We start from the raw sequence: 23,108 nt of genomic DNA on the forward strand, positions 1-23,108 counted from the left end.
ACTTTTCTAGCTTCAAACATAGCCGCAGTACAGGCTGCGCTACATACCAACAATAACCTTGGATCTAGCAGTACAGGAAATCGTGTAGGATGCACCTACAAAGAATTCACTGCCTGCAAACCTTTGGAATTTGATTGAACCGAAGGACCGATCGGATTGAAACGGTGGACCGAGAAGGTCGAATCGGTGTTTGCCATAAGTAAGTGTACTGAAGAGGACAAAGTGAAGTACGCTACGCATACCTTCACAGGTTCTGCGTTAACATGGTGGAATACCTATCTAGAGCAAGTGGGATAAGACGATGCGTACGCACTACCGTGGTCAGCATTCAAGCACTTGATGAACGAGAAGTACCGTCCCAGAACCGAGGTCAATAAGCTCAAGACAGAACTTAGAGGGTTACGAACCCAAGGATTTGATATTACCACGTACGAAAGACGATTCACAGAATTGTGCCTATTGTGTCCGGGAGCATTCGAAGATGAGGAAGAGAAGATCGACGCGTTTGTGAAAGGATTACCGGAAAGAATCCAAGAAGATATAAGTTCACACGAGCCCGCCTCCATACAACAGGCATGTAGAATGGCTCACAAACTAGTGAACCAGATTGAAGTAAGAATTAAAGAACAGACTGCTGAAGAGGCCAATGTGAAGCAAGTCAAAAGAAAGTGGGAGGAAAACGGTGATAAGAATCACCAATACAACAACAACAGCAATTACAACAATAATCGCAACAATTATCCCAACAATCGCAACATCAATCGCAACTACAACAAACGGCCCAACAACAACAACAACAACAACAACAACAGCAACTACAACAATCATCCCAACAACAATAATAACCGCAATAACAACAACAATCAGAAGCAGCTATGCCAAAGGTGTGAAAAGAATCACTCGGGGTTCTGCACCAAATTTTGAAACAAGTGTAAAAGAAATGGTCATAGCGCGACGAAGTGTGAGGTCTACGGACCAGGGGTTAATAGAACGAAAGGAACAAATGGTGTCGGAACGAGTAATGGCGGAGCAAGTAGTGTCGGAGCAAGTTATGCCAATGTAGTTTGTTATAAATGTGGAAAACCGGGCCACATTATTAGAAATTGCCCGAACCAGGAGAACACGAATGGACAAGGCCGTGGAAGAGTTTTCAATATTAATGCGGCAGAGGCACAGGAAGACCCGGAGCTTGTTACGGGTACGTTTCTTATTGACAATAAATCTGCTTACGTTTTATTTGATTCGGGTGCGGATAGAAGCTATATGAGTAGAGATTTTTGTGCTAAATTAAGTTGTCCATTGACGCCTTTGGATAGTAAATTTTTACTCGAATTAGCAAATGGTAAATTAATTTCAGCAGATAATATATGTCGGAATCGAGAAATTAAACTGGTTAGCGAAACATTTAAGATTGATTTGATACCAGTAGAGTTAGGGAGTTTTGATGTGATAATCGGTATGGACTAGTTGAAAGAAGTGAAAGCGGAGATCGTTTGTTACAAAAATGCAATTCGCATTATACGAGAAAAAGGAAAACCCTTAATGGTGTACGGAGAAAAGGGCAACACGAAGCTACATCTTATTAGTAATTTGAAGGCACAAAAACTAATAAGAAAAGGTTGCTATGCTGTTCTAGCACACGTCGAGAAAGTACAAACTGAAGAAAAGAGCATCAATGATGTTCCCATTGCAAAAGAATTTCCCTATGTATTTCCGAAAGAATTACCGGGATTACCCCCACATCGATCCGTTGAATTTCAAATAGATCTTGTACCAGGAGCTGCACCAATAGCTCGTGCTCCTTACAGACTCGCACCCAGCGAGATGAAAGAACTGCAAAGCCAATTACAAGAACTTTTAGAGCGTGGTTTCATTCGACCAAGCACATCACCGTGGGGAGCTCCTGTTTTGTTTGTCAAGAAGAAAGATGGTACATTCAGGTTGTGTATCGACTACCGAGAGTTGAACAAACTTACCATCAAGAACCGCTACCCACTACAGAGAATCGACGACTTATTTGATCAACTACAAGGCTCGTCTGTTTATTCAAAGATTGACTTACGTTCCGGGTATCATCAAATGCGGGTGAAAGAAGATGATATTCCAAAGACTGCTTTCAGAACACGTTACGGTCATTACGAGTTTATGGTCATGCCGTTTGGTTTAACTAATGCACCAGCTGTGTTCATGGACCTTATGAACCGAGTGTGTGGACCATACCTTGACAAGTTTGTCATTGTTTTCATTGATGACATACTTATTTACTCAAAGAATGACCAAGAACACGGTGAACATTTGAGAAAGGTGTTAGAAGTATTGAGGAAGGAAGAATTGTACGCTAAGTTTTCAAAGTGTGCATTTTGGTTGGAAGAAGTTCAATTCCTCGGTCACATAGTGAACAAAGAAGGTATTAAGGTGGATCCGGCAAAGATAGAAACTGTTGAAAAGTGGGAAACCCCGAAAACTCCGAAACACATACGCCAGTTTTTAGGACTAGCTGGTTACTACAGAAGGTTCATCCAAGACTTTTCCAGAATAGGAAAACCTTGACTGCATTAACGCATAAAGGGAAGAAATTTGAATGGAATGATGAACAAGAGAAAGCGTTTCAGTTATTGAAGAAAAAGCTAACTACGGCACCTATATTGTCATTGCCTGAAGGGAATGATGATTTTGTAATTTATTGTGATGCATCAAAGCAAGGTCTCGGTTGTGTATTAATGCAACGAACGAAGGTGATTGCTTATGCGTCTAGACATATGAAGATTCACGAACAAAATTATACGACGCATGATTTGGAATTAGGCGCGGTTGTTTTTGCATTAAAGACTTGGAGGCACTACTTATATGGGGTCAAAAGTATTATATATACCGACCACAAAAGTCTTCAACACATATTTAATCAGAAACAACTGAATATGAGGCAGCGTAGGTGGATTGAATTATTGAATGATTACGACTTTGAGATTCGTTACCACCCGGGGAAGGCAAATGTGGTAGCCGATGCCTTGAGCAGGAAGGACAGAGAACCCATTCGAGTAAAATCTATGAATATAATGATTCATAATAACATTACTACTCAAATAAAGGAGGCGCAACAAGGAGTTTTAAAAGAGGGAAATTTAAAGGATGAAATACCCAAAGGATCGAAGAAGCATCTTAATATTCGGGAAGACGGAACCCGGTATAGGGCTGAAAGGATTTGGGTACCAAAATTTGGAGATATGAGAGAAATGGTACTTAGAGAAGCTCATAAAACCAGATACTCAATACATCCTGGAACGGGGAAGATGTACAAGGATCTCAAGAAACATTTTTGGTGGCCGGGTATAAAAGCCGATGTTGCTAAATACGTAGGAGAATGTTTGACGTGTTCTAAGGTCAAAGCTGAGCATCAGAAACCATCAGGTCTACTTCAACAACCCGAAATCCCGGAATGGAAATGGGAAAACATTACCATGGATTTCATCACTAAATTGCCAAGGACTGCAAGTGGTTTTGATACTATTTGGGTAATAGTTGATCGTCTCACCAAATCAGCACACTTCTTGCCAATAAGAGAAGATGACAAGATGGAGAAGTTAGCACGACTGTATTTGAAGGAAGTCATCTCCAGACATGGAATACCAATCTCTATTATCTCTGATAGGGATGGCAGATTTATTTCAAGATTCTGGCAGACATTACAGCAAGCATTAGGAACTCGTCTAGACATGAGTACTACCTATCATCCACAAACTAATGGGCAGAGCGAAAGGACGATACAAACGCTTGAAGACATGCTACGAGCATGTGTTATTGATTTCGGAAACAGTTGGGATCGACATCTACCGTTAGCAGAATTTTCCTACAACAACAGCTACCATTCAAGCATTGAGATGGCGCCGTTTGAAGCACTTTATGGTAGAAAGTGCAGGTCTCCGATTTGTTGGAGTGAAGTGGGGGATAGACAGATTACGGGTCCGGAGATTATACAAGAAACTACCGAGAAGATCATCCAAATTCAACAACGGTTGAAAACCGCCCAAAGTCGACAAAAGAGCTACGCTGACATTAAAAGAAAAGATATAGAATTTGAAATTGGAGAGATGGTCATGCTTAAAGTTGCACCTTGGAAAGGCGTTGTTCGATTTGGTAAACGAGGGAAATTAAATCCAAGGTATATTGGACCATTCAAGATTATTGATCGTGTCGGACCAGTAGCTTACCGACTAGAGTTACCTCAACAACTCGCGGCTGTACATAACACTTTCCACGTCTCGAATTTAAAGAAATGTTTTGCTAAAGAAGATCTCACTATTCCGTTAGATGAAATCCAAATCAACGAAAAACTTCAATTCATCGAAGAACCCGTCGAAATAATGGATCGTGAGGTTAAAAGACTTAAGCAAAACAAGATACCAATTGTTAAGGTTCGATGGAATGCTCATAGAGGACCCGAGTTCACCTGGGAGCGTGAAGATCAGATGAAGAAGAAATACCCGCATCTATTTCCAGAAGATTCGTCAACACCTTCAACAGCTTAAAATTTCGGGACGAAATTTATTTAACGAGTAGGTACTGTAGTGACCCGAACTTTTCCATGTTTATATATATTAATTGAGATTGATATTTACATGATTAAATGTTTCCAACATGTTAAGCAATCAAACTTGTTAAGACTTGATTAATTGAAATATGTTTCATATAGACAATTGACCACCCAAGTTGATCGGTGATTCACGAACGTTAAAACTTGTAAAAACTATATGATGACATATATATGGATATATATATAGTTAACATGATACTATGATAAGAAAACATATCATAAAGTATATTAACAATGAACTACATATGTAAAAACAAGACTACTAACTTAATGATTTTTAAACGAGACATATATGTAACGATTATCGTTGTAAAGACATTTAATGTATATATATCATATTAAGAGATATTCATACATGATAATATCATGATAATATAATAATTTAAAATCTCATTTGATATTATAAACATTGGGTTAACAACATTTAACAAGATCGTTAACCTAAAGGTTTCAAAACAACACTTACATGTAACGACTAACGATGACTTAACGACTCAGTTAAAATGTATATACATGTAGTGTTTTAATATGTATTTATACACTTTTGAAAGACTTCAATACACTTATCAAAATACTTCTACTTAACAAAAATGCTTACAATTACATCCTCGTTCAGTTTCATCAACAATTCTACTCGTATGCACCAGTATTCGTACTCGTACAATACACAGCTTTTAGATGTATGTACTATTGGTATATACACTCCAATGATTAGCTCTTAGCAGCCCATGTGAGTCACCTAACACATGTGGGAACCATCATTTGGCAACTAGCATGAAATATCTCATAAAATTACAAAAATATGAGTAATCATTCATGACTTATTTACATGAAAACAAAATTACATATCCTTTATATCTAATCCATACACCAATGACCAAAAACACCTACAAACACTTTAATTCTTCAATTTTATTCATCTAATTGATCTCTCTCAAGTTCTATCTTCAAGTTCTAAGTGTTCTTCATAAATTCTACAAGTTCTAGTTACATAAAATCAAGAATACTTTCAAGTTTGCTAGCTCACTTCCAATCTTGTAAGGTGATCATCCAACCTCAAGAAATCTTTGTTTCTTACAGGAGGTTATCATTCTAATACAAGGTAATAATCATATTCAAACTTTGGTTCAATTTCTATAACTATAACAATCTTATTTTAAGTGATGATCTTACTTGAACTTGTTTTCGTGTCATGATTCTGCTTCAAGAACTTCGAGCCATCCAAGGATCCATTGAAGCTAGATCCATTTTTCTCTTTTCCAGTAGGTTTATCCAAGGAACTTAAGGTAGTAATTATGTTCATAACATCATTCGATTCATACATATAAAGCTATCTTATTCGAAGGTTTAAACTTGTAATCACTAGAACATAGTTTAGTTAATTCTAAACTTGTTCGCAAACAAAAGTTAATCCTTCTAACTTGACTTTTAAAATAAACTAAACACATGTTCTATATATATATGATATGCTAACTTAATGATTTAAAACCTGGAAACACGAAAAACACCGTAAAACCGGATTTACGCCGTCGTAGTAACACCGCGGGCTGTTTTGGGTTAGTTAATTAAAAACTATGATAAACTTTGATTTAAAAGTTGTTATTCTGAGAAAATGATTTTTATTATGAACATGAAACTATATCCAAAAATTATGGTTAAACTCAAAGTGGAAGTATGTTTTCTAAAATGGTCATCTAGACGTCGTTCTTTCGACTGAAATGACTACCTTTACAAAAACGACTTGTAACTTATTTTTCCGACTATAAACCTATAATTTTTCTGTTTAGATTCATAAAATAGAGTTCAATATGAAACCATAGCAATTTGATTCACTCAAAACAGATTTAAAATGAAGAAGTTATGGGTAAAACAAGATTGGATAATTTTTCTCATTTTAGCTACGTGAAAATTGGTAACAAATATATTCCAACCATAACTTAATCAACTTGTATTGTATATTATGTAATCTTGAGATACCATAGACACGTATACAATGTTTCGACCTATCATGTCGACACATCTATATATATTTCGGAACAACCATAGACACTCTATATGTGAATGTTGGAGTTAGCTATACAGGGTTGAGGTTGATTCCAAAATATATATAGTTTGAGTTGTGATCAATACTGAGATACGTATACACTGGGTCGTGGATTGATTCAAGATAATATTTATCGATTTATTTCTGTACATCTAACTGTGGACAACTAGTTGTAGGTTACTAACGAGGACAGCTGACTTAATAAACTTAAAACATCAAAATATATTAAAAGTGTTGTAAATATATTTTGAACATACTTTAATATATATGTATATATTGTTATAGGTTCGTGAATCAACCAGTGGCCAAGTCTTACTTCCCGACGAAGTAAAAATCTGTGAAAGTGAGTTATAGTCCCACTTTTAAAATCTAATATTTTTGGGATGAGAATACATGCAGGTTTTATAAATGATTTACAAAATAGACACAAGTACGTGAAACTACATTCTATGGTTGAATTATCGAAATCGAATATGCCCCTTTTTATTAAGTCTGGTAATCTAAGAATTAGGGAACAGACACCCTAATTGACGCGAACTCTAAAGATAGATCTATTGGGCCTAACAAACCCCATCCAAAGTACCGGATGCTTTAGTACTTCGAAATTTATATCATATCCGAAGGGTGTCCCAGAATGATGGGGATATTCTTATATATATGCATCTTGTTAATGTCGGTTACCAGGTGTTCACCATATGAATGATTTTTATCTCTATGTATGGGATGTGTATTGAAATATGAAATCTTGTGGTCTATTGTTACGATTTGATATATATAGGTTAAACCTATAACTCACCAACATTTTTGTTGACGTTTTAAGCATGTTTATTCTCAGGTGATTATTAAGAGCTTCCGCTGTCGCATACTTAAATAAGGACAAGATTTGGAGTCCATGCTTGTATGATATTGTGTAAAAAACTGCATTCAAGAAACTTATTTTGTTGTAACATATTTGTATTGTAAACCATTATGTAATGGTCGTGTGTAAACAGGATATTTTAGATTATCATTATTTGATAATCTACGTAAAGCTTTTTAAACCTTTATTGATGAAATAAAGGTTATGGTTTGTTTTAAAAATGAATGCAGTCTTTGAAAAACGTCTCATATAGAGGTCAAAACCTCGCAACGAAATCAATTAATATGGAACGTTTTTAATCAATAAGAACGGGACATTTCAGATACTAGGTTTGAACCTAGATATATAGCATATCCTCCCGTGGATCGACGGTCATCTGGACAACCTGCCCAGTCAGCATCAGAGAAGCTAGTCAGTGAGTTGTATGTGGAATCAGTGTAGGCATGAAGCACTGTTCCGAAGCCGTGTATAAATCGTAACCCATAATTGGCAGTGCCCTGTAAGTAACGGAGAATTCATTTAACTGCTGACCAATGATTTATCGTGGGACAATGCATGTACTGACAGACTTTGTTGACTGCGAAAGTGCTGTCCGGTCGAGATAATGTAACATACTGAAGGGCACCTACAATTTGACGGTATTGAACGGGGTTGTCAAATGTTGCACTATCACCAAGAGCAAGGTTTGCGTTGGTTGTCATGGGAGATGAAACCGGTTTAGCATTAGATAAGTCGGTGCATTCCAAAAGTTCATGTATGTATTTGCGTTGTGATAGGATCATGTCGTTACCATTTCTTGCGACTTCAATCCCGAGAAAATAAGACAAGTTACCCATGTCTTTAATAGCGAATGAGCGTCTGAGACTTTGTATCACCCTATCTATTTCCTTTGTATCGTTCCCTGTTAAAATAATGTCATCAACATACACAAGCATATATAGAAGAGTGTTCCCATTAGAGTAGATGAATAAGGAAGTATCCGTTTTCGACCCATGAAATCCAAGAGAATGAAGTGCTGTAGAGAGTCGATGAAACCATGCTCTAGGTGCTTGCTTTAATCCATATAAGGCTTTGTGAAGGAGGCACAAATGATTTGGTGTAGCTGAATTGACGAATCCTGGTGGTTGTTGTAGATAAACTGTTTCATGAAGATCACCATGTAAAAAGGCATTTTGTACATCAAGTTGCCTGAGGGACCATTTCTGAGACACGGCCAAGGAGAGAACAACACGAATGGTTGTTGATTTTACAACGGGGCTAAATGTTTCCTAATAGTCGATGCCTGGTTGTTGTTGAAATCCTTTAGCAACTAAACGTGCTTTGTAGCGTTGTACTGTCCCTGTTTGATCCCGTTTTAATTTGTATACCCACTTGCAATCAACCACATTAGAATTGGGAACACGAGGTATTAGTGACCAAGTACCATTCCGCACCAACGCTGAATACTCTTCAGTCATGGCTTTACGCCAGTGAGGATCTTTATTAGCAATGCTAAAGTTTGCTGGTTCAGTGTCGGACGAGGGACCTCTTGTATGATAGGAGGTGGCCTTATGTTGGTGGATTTGTTTTGGATTGGGGCGAAGATTGGCTGGTCAAGAACGAGGAGGTGGCTCAGTGTTTGTGGAAGTGGTGGTAGTAGTAGCAGTAGTCTAAGGTAGTTGGTTGTGACTTTGTTTAGGTGGTGATGAGGAGGTTTTTGAGCGACGATGATATATGTGAATGATAGGTGGTTCGATCGTGCCGTGTACAAGCGGTTAGTGGTGGTATTTTGTGGTTCTGGTGGGACAGAATGAGTTTTAGGAACTGTGGAAGGTGAATCTTTAGTTTGTGAGGTAGGATTTGGATATTTAGAGATGTAGGGATTGACTGGATGTGTAGAAATGGTTGTATCAGATTGTTTAAAAGGAAAAGATTGCTCATTGAATAGAACATGACGGGCTATATAAATATGATCCGACTTTGGGTCGAAACATCGATAGCCATGATGGGCAGTACTGTAACCAAGAAATACACAAGGTGTAGATCGAAAATCCATTTTGTGGTTGTTGTATGAACGAAGATGAGGGTAGCATTGGCACCCAAAAACTCGAAGAAATGAAAAATCAGGTTTATGTTTGAACACATGTTCAAAGAGTGAGGTTGCTGAGTTTGTTCTGGAGGGCATTCGATTGATAAGAAACACTGCAGTTCCAAAAGCAAAATGCCAAAAATGTTGTGGTACATGTGATTGAGCGAGTAGAGTAAGACCGGTTTCAACAACATGGCGATGTCGTCTTTCAACCAAACCATTTTGTTCACTTGTATGAGGACAGGAAAGACGATGATTGATGCCTAGTGGAGAAAAGAATTGATGGAGATTTCTAAATTCACCTCCCCAATCAGTTTGGACAGATTTGAGTTTGGTCTGAAATTGTCGTTCAACCATTGCTACAAATTGCTTAAATGTGGGGTAAACATCATATTTGAGTTTTAATGGGAAAAACCACATAAATCGTGAAAAGTGATCAACACACAACAAAAAGTATTTGTGACCATCAAAGGAGGTAACAGGTGCAGGTCCCCATACATCACAAAAGACTAAATCCAAAATGTGCGAAATTTTATAAGTAGATGGTAATAGATGAAGTTTAGAGGATTTTCCAACATTACATGAATCACAAAAGGTGGTTGTAAACTTATTTTGTAAAGGCAAATGATATTTAGATAACATGGACTTCAAAAGTTGTGGATGTGGATGTCCGAGTCTTTGATGCCATGTAATTGAAGATGCACGGGTAGTGGAGAATGCTACTTTGTGAACTGGTGAAGACTGAGGAAGATGGAAGGAGTAAAGACCACCATTACTTGGACCCGTGAGGAGGGTAGTGTGTGTAATCTTGTCCTTCACAGCAAAGAAAGTTGAGTGAAATTCAAAATACACATTGTTATCAAGACAAAACTTTTGTACAGAAAGTAGTTTATGTTTTATTTCAGGAACATGAAGTATGTCTTTGAGGGAAAAGGTTTTGTTTGGAGACGAAAAATGTGAGGAACCAACGTGTAGAATGGGTAAACCCTTACCATTGCCAACATGAAGAGTGTCCTCACCGTAGTAGACCTCGGAGTTGCCAAAGTTGGATAGGTCTGGAGCAACATGGTGACTAGAGCCTGTGTCTGGAATCCAAGAGGTTGACGCTTGGGAGCGATATTCTGTAAGGTTGGCTGAAGGTGACTGTCGTCTCATAGTAGCAGGGTTACGATTAGGACATTGAGATGGGATGTGCCTAATCCCACACCTGTTGCATGTGCCAAAAACTGTGTTTTGATTAGAATCCCAGTTAAATGAATTTCGATTACCTGCTTGATTTCTGTTGTTATAGTTGCCTCGTCCACGTCTGTAATCACGTCCACGACCACGGTTATTGTCAAATCGGTTAGTGTACATGGCTTGTGCAGCCGGTGTATGGGCAGGTTGAGCTTGGAGTCCAAGTTGAGATAAAAGCAATTGTATGGCTTGAAGCTGATCTGTTTGTGAAGCGGGCAAGACATTATTAGGAGCTGGTGAACTGCGACTTTGTGTGCTAGTCGTGAATGCTTGAGCCGAAGGAATGTCGGGTACAGATTTCTTGATCATGTAGTCGTGGTCTGATAGCAGACCATGAAGGTCTACAAAGGTAGGGGCTTTTCGCGGCCCAGAAGGCTTGATTTTAAACCGTTGTATTCCTCTCGTAGTCCTGATATAACTAGCATCACCAAATCTTTTTCTTTCATCTTTTCACCTATGTTAGTATGACAACCCGTAAATTTCCGGCAAAATTTAAACAAAAATCTTTATATGATTTCATTTAACCTCGACTAATTCTGACGATTCACGAACAATTATTTGTAAATAATTACGCATTAATTTGATATATTAATATTATTATTATTAATATCCTTTTTAAACAAGATATCAATAATTAATATCTTTATTATCAGTATTGTTATTATGAATAAAAAAAATATTGACAAATATTCTTGGAAAAGTAGTAAATCGATTTGTTTATTTTAAAAAATATATATATAAAAAAAATCCTTAAAATAAATGATTTTTTTAATAAAATAAATAAATAAATAAATAAATTACTTTTTAATTAAAAATTATAATGGAAAACTACTTTTATTATTTTATTTTGTGCATTATACCATGACCTAACATTTAATACTTTTGAATTTTAAAATCCCATTAAAAATTAAAATATTTCTTTTTCTTTTAATTATTTTATTCTTTTTACCTAATTTTTTTCAAGTATAAATACACCTCATTTCTCATTCAAACTCGCACCAAAATTTCTCTCATTCTCTCTTTGAAGAATTACTACCAGTAAGTATTCTTTTCTTACTTTTTACTTTTTACTTTTTACTTTTTACTATTTACTTCGGTTTATTATTTTTTTTACCGAAACATGTAAATAATGTTATAAATTATATGCAATTAAAATAAAAATAAATAACATGTTATAATTAGTAATATATGTTACTAAAAATTATAAAAGTATTTTTATGAATTAATATATAGGAGTTATAATTAAAAACAAATTAATGAATATATATGTACGCACCTAACGTGAAGGTTATAATTAAAGATAGCGTACAAAGACTACAAACATCACCGCTACTTGTGGCCTAGGGTGATCCTTGTTACTATTATGGGACGCTTGTGGATCTCGAATGCTAAGACTTAGATTCTGGTCAAGAGATCCTGGGCCGCTCGGTAACAATAGATCATTCGAGTGACTTGCATGTTAGCGACGAAGTTTGGGCGAGATTGTATAACATCTTTGTTAAGAATTATAACCCGAACATTCTTAAACTAGAAGCTTACTATAAGTGGAAGTTTTTCACAAATAGTAGGTTTCCAAAAATAGAAACTTTTGAGAAATAGGAACTTTTCTCGAAAACCGTCACTGTCAATATAGTTGCTATATTAATAAACAAACTTTATGTCAAGTTAGACATTAACTAATCAAACGTTATACCTCAAGGTTGATATCCAGATCACTTACTTGCTTTACTTTCCTTCTTGCGTGGAATACTTCAACTGCTATTTAATGTGAGTTCATCTGCTCCCTTTTTATCTATATTTTTGGGCTGAGAATACATGCGCAACTTTTATAACTATTTTATACGTTAGACACAAATACCAACTATTAAACTGTGATATGTTGGGCTATGACCAGCAAGTCCCCAACCGACAAGTATAAACGATAACTTGTACGGGGCAAACTTGAAAGTCTAGTCTAAATACAAGTACCAACTATTAAACTGTGATATGTTGTGCTATGACCAGCAAGTCCCCAACTGACAAGTATAAACGATAACTTGTTACGGGGCAAACTTGAAAGTCTAGTCTATATATCAGTACCAACTATTAAACTGTGATATGTTGGGCTATGACCAGCAAGTCCCCAACCGACAAGTATAAACGATAACTTGTACGGGGTAAACTTGAAAGTCTAGTCTAAATATCAGTACCAACTGTTAAACTATGCTATACCCGGCTATGTCCGACTAAGTCCCTACAGTGATATTTTTAATTGTTGCGGCATTCTTAATTATTGGGGATAGGCCTATCGGGAGTAACGTCCCCGATACATTTGACTAAGTCTTTGTATTACTTGATAATGAAATTAAACGACAAGGACAGAACAACTTGTCATGGGGCAAACAACGTTTAGTCTAAATATCACGCACTGGCATAACTTTTTGATCCTGCGGGAGATCAACTTTTGGATCTGCGAGATCTACTTTATTAAATCCTGTGGTCTATATCTATTACTGAAATCATTATTTATTACAAACCTATGAACTCACTCAACCTCGTGTTGACTTTTTAAGCATGTTTATTCTCAGGTACTTAAATATTGCTTCCGCTGTATATCTACTGCTTTGATGATGATTGCTTACTATGCTTGGAGTCTTCATTACATATCATATCAATTAAAGACATATTTATCTTCCGCTGCAAAACTTAACAAAACGTCACATGTAGAGTCGTTCTCGTTTATATAACCGTGATTTGATATAATTAGACACAAATACCCCAGGCCCTATTTGGGGGTGTCACAGATTGGTATCAGAGCAGGTTGTTGTAGAGAACCAGGATTGCATTTTATGTGTGCCTTATACAATTAGGTACCTTAGCAATGTAGGACTACAACTTTCCTTGACCGTAGTGCCTTTATTTGTTGCCTTTAACTGTTAAATGCTACACTATGCTTTAGAAACTTTACTTATCTTAGAATGCCGAGCCAACCTAAGAATTCTACTCACTTTCCTAAGTATTATCCAATTACGCCACCTCATTTAAATGTGACACCATGATTTCTGAAATTCTTGACATTCCTATGTCATCTATCATGGTTTTGTGTATTACATATGTATTACATGAAATATTATCCATGATTTTTGAAACTACTATAATTGTTACTATTCATACTCAAATGTATATAACTCCCTGTTATATCACGTACCTATATGCCTTATACCTTTATGCATCGGTTTGTGAACCGGAAAATGTCATTGGGTTATCACAGTATACGAATTGAAAGTCTTTAATCGAAAGATTATTAGATTACATACTTATCATTTTATAATCTCGACACGTCATACTGCCATTATTGGAGTATAGACAAATCATATCTATCCCAATAAACTTTGTTTAACACTTTTCCTAAATTTTCTCCGTAAATTACGAAAATCTTTTTGCTATATATACGTATTCAAGGAGACAAATATATCATTCAGTATTCATTTCATATCAAACCCTATTCCAAACACATAATATGGATTTCTCACCCGATTCTTCAAATTCCTCTAGTTCCGAAGACAGCATGACGGGGACCCAACAACCGATCAACTACCGTGATTTCTTCAGAAGATGGGGATGGGTTCGTGAAATACTCACCCTATGGAGAAACGAAGAAGGTACTCCTTATCATGAGCCAAACTTACCACCAAACGTCAGAGTACTCGATCCGCTTACCAGCGAACCTGTTCGTAATACTGTTTACACTCTTTTCGCAAGGATTTTCCGCTTCGAAGGTCGACTCGATGTAGCCCAAGACAGTATTCGTCCTCTACTCCCAAATTCTAATCGGATAGGATTACTAGAAGAAGTTAGAAGACTTCGAACTAAATATCAAGAATTGACAAATCTTACGGAGGAATGGGTAGAACAAATCCATAGACTCGAGCGTAAAGTAGAAACCCTGGAGGAAACGGTGCATGATTTGGAAGCTAGGCTCACACCTACTACTCAAGTACCACAAGCAACACCAGTAACACCACTAGTACCATCAGTACCACCAATATTATCAACACTACAAGAATTGTAAGCACCATCAGCATCACCACCAACAGCATCAGCTTCATCAACAACAACATCCGCATCCCATGCCTCAATATCACACTCAGTACCTCAAACATCAATATCATACGCCCATAGATACCAAGGAATATTAGTAATAATGAGTTAAGATGTATTGACTCATTCTTCGCGAAGAATTATATATGTATACCTTATATATATATATATATATATATATATATATATATATATATATATATATATATATATATATATATATATATATATATATATATATATATATATATGATTTGGAACAATAATAAATCTTTTCGTACTAAGCAATTACGTGTGAATCTCAACTAATATGTACTACTTGGTTAATTCATATCACTAATATGCTATGATGTACACCCTTCGTTAATGACTTAACAATTGTTAATCACTGCTTCAACACAATAAACTCCATTTCATAATAAATCAAGTGTAACGATGAATGTATTGATTCATAACTTCATTAGCGAAATATTTCGCGACAATTATGAAATCTCTAAAGGTTTTGGAGATTATTCATTCTCGTTTCAACCGTAAATCAAATGAGTTTAATATTATATTAAATTCATGATTACATATGAAGGATAATATATATGTATGTATATTTTCATAAAGACTGTAATTAAAACTCTTTTGTACAAACTGTTAATTGTGAAAATATTTTAACGGGTAGGTAATACCCTAGAAATATTTATATCTCACATTAATATATTACATTGTACATTTTTCAATTCTGATTCTCATGAATTGTATTCATTCATATTCTATGATGAATTATCATATCAAACCACTGAAATTATCATTCATTACTTTTAAAATCAATAACGCCTATTTGTTAACCATTAGATCCATTGACGATTACAATCAGCGTTTAATCATCTAAAAATAAAATTTCTTGAACCCATTGATAACCGAAGATTCAAATATGACTGCATTAAATGCAGAGGAAACAGCAAAATTGTAGAAGGTCTTAAGGGCCAAAAGTTTGATGATAAAAAATGGTATAAGCTCAGATTTGGAACTGAAAAATGGATTTAGCAAACTATGAAGGAGGCTGTGGACAAATCACAAAGATTAAATCTGCCTTCAAAGAATCCAAACGATTCGGTATCTGCTGAAGTCATCAACGAATACCTTGCCCCTGACTCTAAACCTTTACGGACAAATCTTCTTTATCATCCTTCGATCTTAGAAATTCTAAGATATCACCGTATCTTTCGTTATAAATATCCTCTATATTTCTGAAAATATCTTTATAACGATTCTTGTCCGCAATTAATTATCTCTTTGCGATAACTTTATCACATCATAAAGGAAACTGTTTTAGTTTCTATATTCAAGTTTAAATTATAAATGTTTTGAAGAAGTGTTGGGAATTGAAGCATGAGTTAGTATAATATAATGACGTCAGGCCAACGTGATTATATTACAGTAAGCCATGCTAAATTTTTAATGGAAGATGATGATTCATAGACTTTATAATCATCATTTGCCATGTTACACGACTCTTACATTCTACTTAAATCTCTAAACATATCAAGAACATATTTTCTTGATAGTTCTATCTTTTTCGGATATTCTGGTAATTTGACAAATCAAATCGTGCTATTACCTTTCCTTTCTGCTTTGTATATTATGATCATTCAAAACTTCATACCTAAGAATTCTGGACCATTACTCGCTTTACTTAGAGTCGAGAGGAGAATAAAAAGGCAAAGAGCTTCGACATATAAGGGAAAATATAAAGCCCGATAACGATACCGAAATTACAAACCGTGTATATCAATGCGTATAGCGACATAAAGACACGGGAGAATTAAAAACACTATAATCCCAAGATAAAAGTAGAAGAAAACAAATTTCTCTGGTGGTAAATGAAAAAGAAGAATGATTGAAACAATAGTCAGAAAGATATCCAGGATAAGAACTGGATGGAGCATTTTCACAATCTTTGGAAGTATGAATTGAGGTAGAAAGTATGAATTGAGAAGTGGTGAAGATAGTGAAACGGAAGAAGCTAATTTATAGCAAAATTCCAGACACGTCAATCGAGACAATTTCACCACATTTAATTAAAGAAAATCTTAATTTCCTTAATTAACGGAGAATCAAATCTTATAAAGATTTCGAAGATTTCTTTAAATCCCTTGAATTCCGGAAATCAACTTTAACTATGTCAAAAGTTAAGGCGAGCATTTAATTTCCTCATTTCAATCTTTTACGACAGCTTCGTTTATACTCTTCCTGTAATCAAATCGTTTCATCCATATTACCCAATATTGGTAAAACTCTATTTCCCAACTCATATTCATCATTAAGATGTTCCTGTTGTAAACAATGACTATCTCTATCAAATATCGTGACCTTGATTTTCATGAACTCCTTTCTATTTTGTCTACCCTAATATTGTGGCATAAATGCTCAAAGTTTTAAATAAGCTCAATATTATTCATAACACATTTCATATGTACTGAAATGCTTGTATAGCGACATCATCTTTTTCTGAGGAAAACCTAGTCAATGACACTCTTGTTAAATCCTTTAGATAACCTCTGCATTAATAATAAAATGCACTTCATAGAATTTATGGATCGTAAGATTTAAACGCTAGAAACAAAACAATATCCTATTAGTTGGAATTCACGAAAGGCCCCGAGCATACCTAGGAAAGTTAAGACCAAATAAAACGAAAATATCCTCACCTGTTTACAAAGATGGCAACAACTAAATTTCGGGACGAAATTTCTATTAACAGGGGGATACTGTGACAACCCATAAATTTCCGGCAAAATTTAAACAAAAATCTTTATATGATTTCATTTAACCTCGACTAATTCTGACGATTCACGAACAATTATTTGTAAATAATTACGCATTAATTTGATATATTAATATTATTATTATTAATATCCTTTTTAAACAAGATATCAATAATTAATATCTTTATTATCAGTATTGTTATTATGAATAAAAAAAAATATTGACAAATATTCTTGGAAAAGTAGTAAATCGATTTGTTTATTTTAAAAAATATATATATAAAAAAATCCTTAAAATAAATGATTTTTTTTAATAAAATAAATAAATAAATAAATAAATTACTTTTTAATTAAAAATTATAATGGAAAACTACTTTTATTATTTTATTTTGTGCATTATCCCATGACCTAACATTTAATACTTTTGAATTTTAAAATCCCATTAAAAATTAAAATATTTCTTTTTCTTTTAATTATTTTATTCTTTTTACCTAATTTTTTTCAAGTATAAATACCCCTCATTTCTCATTCAAACTCGCACCAAAATTTCTCTCATTCTCTCTTTGAAGAATTACTACCAGTAAGTATTCTTTTCTTACTTTTTACTTTTTACTTTTTACTATTTACTTCGGTTTATTTTTTTTTTACCGAAACATGTAAATAATGTTATAAATTATATGCAATTAAAATTAAAATAAATAACATGTTATAATTAGTAATATATGTTACTAAAAATTATAAAAGTATTTTTATGAATTAATATATAGGAGTTATAATTAAAAACGAATTAATGAATATATATGTACGCACCTAACGTGAAGGTTATAATTAAAGATAGCGTACAAAGACTACAAACATCACCGCTACTTGTGGCCTAGGGTGATCCTTGTTACTATTATGGGACGCTTGTGGATCTCGAATGCTAAGACTTAGATTCTGGTCAAGAGATCCTGGGCCGCTCGGTAACAATAGATCATTCGAGTGACTTGCATGTTAGCGACGAAGTTTGGGCGAGATTGTATAACATCTTTGTTAAGAATTATAACCCAAACATTCTTAAACTAGAAGCTTACTATAAGTGGAAGTTTTTCACAAATAGTAGGTTTCCAAAAATAGAAACTTTTGAGAAATAGGAACTTTTCTCGAAAACCGTCACTGTCAATATAGTTGCTATATTAATAAACAAACTTTATGTCAAGTTAGACATTAACTAATCAAACGTTATACCTCAAGGTTGATATCCAGATCACTTACTTGCTTTACTTTCCTTCTTGCGTGGAATACTTCAACTGCTATTTAATGTGAGTTCATCTGCTCCCTTTTTATCTATATTTTTGGGCTGAGAATACATGCGCAACTTTTATAACTATTTTATACGTTAGACACAAATACCAACTATTAAACTGTGATATGTTGGGCTATGACCAGCAAGTCCCCAACCGACAAGTATAAACGATAACTTGTACGGGGCAAACTTGAAAGTCTAGTCTAAATACAAGTACCAACTATTAAACTGTGATATGTTGTGCTATGACCAGCAAGTCCCCAACTGACAAGTATAAACGATAACTTGTTACGGGGCAAACTTGAAAGTCTAGTCTATATATCAGTACCAACTATTAAACTGTGATATGTTGGGCTATGACCAGCAAGTCCCCAACCGACAAGTATAAACGATAACTTGTACGGGGTAAACTTGAAAGTCTAGTCTAAATATCAGTACCAACTGTTAAACTATGCTATACCCGGCTATGTCCGACTAAGTCCCTACAGTGATATTTTTAATTGTTGCGGCATTCTTAATTATTGGGGATAGGCCTATCGGGAGTAACGTCCCCGATACATTTGACTAAGTCTTTGTATTACTTGATAATGAAATTAAACGACAATGACAGAACAACTTGTCACGGGGCAAACAACGTTTAATCTAAATATCACGCACTGGCATAACTTTTTGATCCTGCGGGAGATCAAATTTTGGATCTGCGAGATCTACTTTATTAAATCCTGTGGTCTATATCTATTACTGAAATCATTATTTATTACAAACCTATGAACTCACTCAACCTCGTGTTGACTTTTTAAGCATGTTTATTCTCAGGTACTTAAATATTGCTTCCGCTGTATATCTACTGCTTTGATGATGATTGCTTACTATGCTTGGAGTCTTCATTACATATCATATCAATTAAAGACATATTTATCTTCCGCTGCAAAACTCAACAAAACGTCACATGTAGAGTCGTTCTCGTTTATATAACCGTGATTTGATATAATTAGACACAAATACCCCAGGCCCTATTTGGGAGTGTCACAGTTAGCGAGCGCAACATCGTATTCTTGAGTCCTAGTTAGGTACGGTTGTTTCATCTGGCTTCATCTGTAGTCTGAGAAGCTGGGTTTTCAAAGTGTATTCTCGAGAGGAAGTGTGAGGAGCGTAGGCACGTTCAAAGGACAACCAGAGATCACGAGACGTTACTCCTTGAACATGTTGGAATGATGCTTCGGATATGGTAGAAAGGAGGAGCATTCTTATATGAGCATCATTAGAGACCCAATTAATGTAATTGGAGTTTGGTGGTTGAGACTGTGTTTCTTCATCTTTTTTTGATGATGGTACATTTGTAGGTGGACAAGGGATTGTGCCATCAATGTAGTCAAATAATTTGTTGGTGACGAAGAACGGTTCAACCATGGTCTTCCAGTAACCATAGTTCGTGGAAGATAAGGTGAAACCAAATTTGTGAGAGTTGTGTGCGGCTTTCTCTGTTGGAGTAAAGAAAGCTAGCATTGCCATTTTTAGATATAGAAAAAAAAAAGATAAGGTAATAATAATTTTTTTTTTCCTTTTTTTTTTTTTATAACTTAAAAGAAGATAAAAAAGTAAAAGTAAAAGTAAAAGTAAATAGTATCTAGAGTAGGTAGGAGAGATATAAAAAGAAGATAAAGGGTTTAAAACTTCATTCTCCTTTTTTTTTTACTCTCGTTCTAGACACAAAAATAGGACAGGCCGTGTACAGTGGCGGCCGGCGGCGGCCGGCGGTGAATAGTTGCCGGAAAAAGCTGAAAATTTCAGCGTTCGGTCGGAATTTGATTCCGAGCGTATTGGTGTTGGCGGTTTTCTCTGATTTTGGCCGGATTGATGTAGATCGAAAAAGAAAGTCGAAAATTTCTGGCTGCTGTGGTGGCGCGTGGTGGCGCGTGGTGGCGCGTGTGGTGGCAGTTGCGGCTGAAATACTTGTGCGTGTGTTCGGAATTTAATTCCGCATGTAGTTGTGTTGGTAATTTGGCTGATTAGGGTTGTATTGAGTTGCGGTGATTTTGTGGGTTACCGGATTTAGTTGTTATGACCTGAAAAAGCTCGTTTCTGATGTGAACGTTCCGACAACGCTGCATTCACAGAGCATACTTTGAGTTTTAAAGGTCAGTTTTTTTTTTTTTTTTGTTGTTGTTGTTCCGGAACTGCTGCTGGAATTGTTACCGGAATAGTGGCTGCCGGAATTGTTGCCGGGCTTAGGCCTTTACAGCTCTTGATACCATAATAGATGATAGAATAGAGGAAGAGAGATATTGAACTTGTAAGTTTTGTGTGTATTATTCAGAGTATTGTGCCTTCTATATATAGAAGGTGTAATTACACTAAGTATTCCTAAACTATAAATAGAACATAACCTTATACAATTATAGTTGTCTAATATTGAGTTAAACCATTTCTATCTAATATTTAAATTAGATGATAGTAATGATTGTCTGTTGTTCTCATCTTCTAGGTATATGACATTCCTATTTTTACAATAGTTTTTTATTGTAAAGAATTAGTTAGTGATGTTGTTGAGTTTGATAATAATGTAACAATGTGAGAAATGATATATGTGTCCATCCCACTTCTTGGTAGATGTGGCTATTACAACCCACTTACTCTTCAGTGGGTTTATATTTAACATGTACGTTCATATTGCTACATGTACTTTGACAATTATTAAGTTTTAGAAATGAAAGTGAACCATACGAATGGGTCAATCAAGTTGACTTCTCATTTGACTTTTATCGTAAAATATTTACACCTAAGCAAGAATGCAGTAGACGGACTCATTAGATTTTCTTATACTTCTGAAAGAGGACTGACATATTAGCTCAGGAAATTTTTTGGAATTGTAGGTTATTATTCAACGTTTTGTAAGTTATTTATAAATTATAAATACTTATCATGTTTTTTTTATCGTGGAAATATTAGGCCGTGGTATCTGTCAACTGGTGCCCTTCTTTTTGTGATGTGTTGGCACATCAGTAAATGATAGTTCGTGTGACTGAGAGTGGTTGCCATCCAGCTGTATAAAATGGTATGATGGTTCTCTGCTTTATGATATTCTCTCATTGTCTGATTTCTTATTGATTGTTTCCGTTTGCCTCTTTATTGGATTTCTTACAATTTTACATCTTCATTGTTGGATTTCTTACAATGTTACATTTCATTATTTATTACCAACCAGCAAATGAAATAATGGATGCTGATCAAGATATTTGTAAATACATATTGTCTTCTTTAAGATTTGGATATTCACCATCGGCCTGAACGAATTAATAAGAAATGCAGGGAAATTGGGTTGAAAACTTAGAAGGGTCATAAGTGGGATATATATGTTTTGATTAGAGATGGTCAAGAAACTATTCAAAAAATATCTTCTATACAACCGGAACTCATACTATATTTGGAGCAAGGTACTATTTATGTACTCCTTTTTTTCTTGATCTTTGCTTATACTATTAAGTTTAAGTTTAATATATTCATATTACATTTAGTCGGTTTGCATACGTAAAAACTCATTTTGTAGAACTCTTAGTATAACCCATTTTGATTTTTAAGCACCTTATTTTGTATTACTCTCAGTATGTATGGTTTGTCAAGTTATGTAGACGGAGCTACACCTTCATCAATCACTTCGTGCACATTGACAATTACTTTTACCTTTTTTTTTTTTTTTTTTTGCTTTTACAGTTGCACGTGAGGTACACCTTGCATGACACACATGTAGACAAATAAACAATTATTTTATAATGTTTTTTTAAATATATTGTGCAACACACGGGTTCCAAAACCTACTAATTTAATATAATATTATAACTTAGTCAACAACACAATGCAAGGAGCGGGTCAAAAACAGACCTGCCCGATCTAAGTCCACATACAACTCTATGTCTAACGTGCCTGGTGATGTTGTTGCTTTTAGTTATGGTTATTGTATTTATTAATTGTATTTTGGTGCCCAACACTTGAAAACTAAATGTACATGAGCAGCTCATGGTTTTTGTGTCTCTGATGTGGCTGGCACTGTTGGTACAAGAAGAAGAGTTGTAAGACCTGTATTAATTATATATGATTTTTTTTCTAAATTATACCATTCAAAGTTTATAACTTCAACTTTCTTTATTAAAGCTTAAATGATCAGAAGTGTCTGATAGTGTATACACAACCT

The sequence above is a fragment of the Rutidosis leptorrhynchoides genome, chromosome 8 (assembly GCF_046630445.1).
Source record: "Rutidosis leptorrhynchoides isolate AG116_Rl617_1_P2 chromosome 8, CSIRO_AGI_Rlap_v1, whole genome shotgun sequence".
In the NCBI taxonomy this organism is placed as follows: domain Eukaryota; kingdom Viridiplantae; phylum Streptophyta; class Magnoliopsida; order Asterales; family Asteraceae; genus Rutidosis; species Rutidosis leptorrhynchoides.